General features: G+C 37.9%; 1 pseudogene; it reads right to left on the reverse strand.

Annotated features, from left to right (window-relative positions):
• Positions 1-827: 827 nt before the first annotated feature.
• On the reverse strand, positions 828-945 carry LOC148442415 (5S ribosomal RNA; annotated as a pseudogene).
• Positions 946-1184: the final 239 nt, after the last annotated feature.

Consider the following 1184-nt stretch of genomic DNA (forward strand, 5'->3'; position numbering starts at 1 on the left):
CAACCCTGTTCCATATCTTCATTACATCTCAGGACTTAACCTCGTTCCGGATCAGGGCTCAATCCTGTTATTGACCTCCATCCTATCCTGAGGCTCTAGCCTCATGTCAGACTCAGTGTTTCACCCCACACCAGTTCAGTGTGTACTTTGAACTTTGTTTCTCACAGGGGCATACCCCTGCACCTGTTAGTGCATGTCAAGAACTTTGTGTTATTGAGATTTAATGTGGAACTTTGCCATATAGTTTTTGTTCTTGAATAAATTAAATTTACTTTTATTTTGTGCTAGTGATATTTCATGAAAAGGTCATTCCTAAAACCACCTCAGTTCATGCTACCTAGTAATCCTGACTCTTCCCAGGAGTCTCAAGTGTCTGTAGCCTTGACAGTTTGCACAGACCTAAAAATGAACCCAGATCTGGAACAGGCTACTGGGGTAAAGGTGCTCCAGGGTTTGACCGCCCGTCTGGAAGTACAGGAAAATACATACACAGAAAGAAGACAGTAGGGCTAGTTGTTGGGGCACACTTAGAAAAAATACAGTTACAATATAACTTTTATTAAATATAGGTAAAATATAAGGTACCAAAATCCCCCAAGAAGAGACAAATTTAAACAAAAATAACTATACATGAATGAATCCGATTAAGATGCAAGATCCTGAAGTGATCCTCTGGTGAAATATTTAACAATTGATAATCATTCCAATGGGTATGGAAATATTCATCAAGAAGAACAAAAATGTTTAACCATAAGTAGGATAAACAATAAAAGATATGGTTTATGGTGCTCTGCCAACCGTCATTGGGGTCCCATATATTCCTCTTTAATCTACGGCACCTGGTATTCCCTGGGGGTCTCCCCTCCAAGTACTAACCAGGCCTATCACCATTTGGCTTCCAAGATCAGACGAGATTGGGCATTTTAGTGATGTATGGCTGTAGGAATGGTCATATGAGGAAAGGTAAATTACCCCCACCTAGGTCAGAGCAAGAACACAACCAAGTAATAGATGTAGGACTATCACAATGAAAAGTCCATTTTTTGATGTATAGAGTATTGTGTTTCAAAAAAGTTTACGCATGAGCATAATTTAGTTGTTACACATATATATTTTTTATGCATCAACACTGTCAGATAAATCATACAAACAAATGAATATATTATTTTATATGTAATTAGTGT

The sequence above is a fragment of the Taudactylus pleione genome, unplaced genomic scaffold, assembly GCF_031769625.1.
Source record: "Taudactylus pleione unplaced genomic scaffold, aTauple2 ptg001536l, whole genome shotgun sequence".
Lineage (NCBI taxonomy): Eukaryota > Metazoa > Chordata > Amphibia > Anura > Myobatrachidae > Taudactylus > Taudactylus pleione.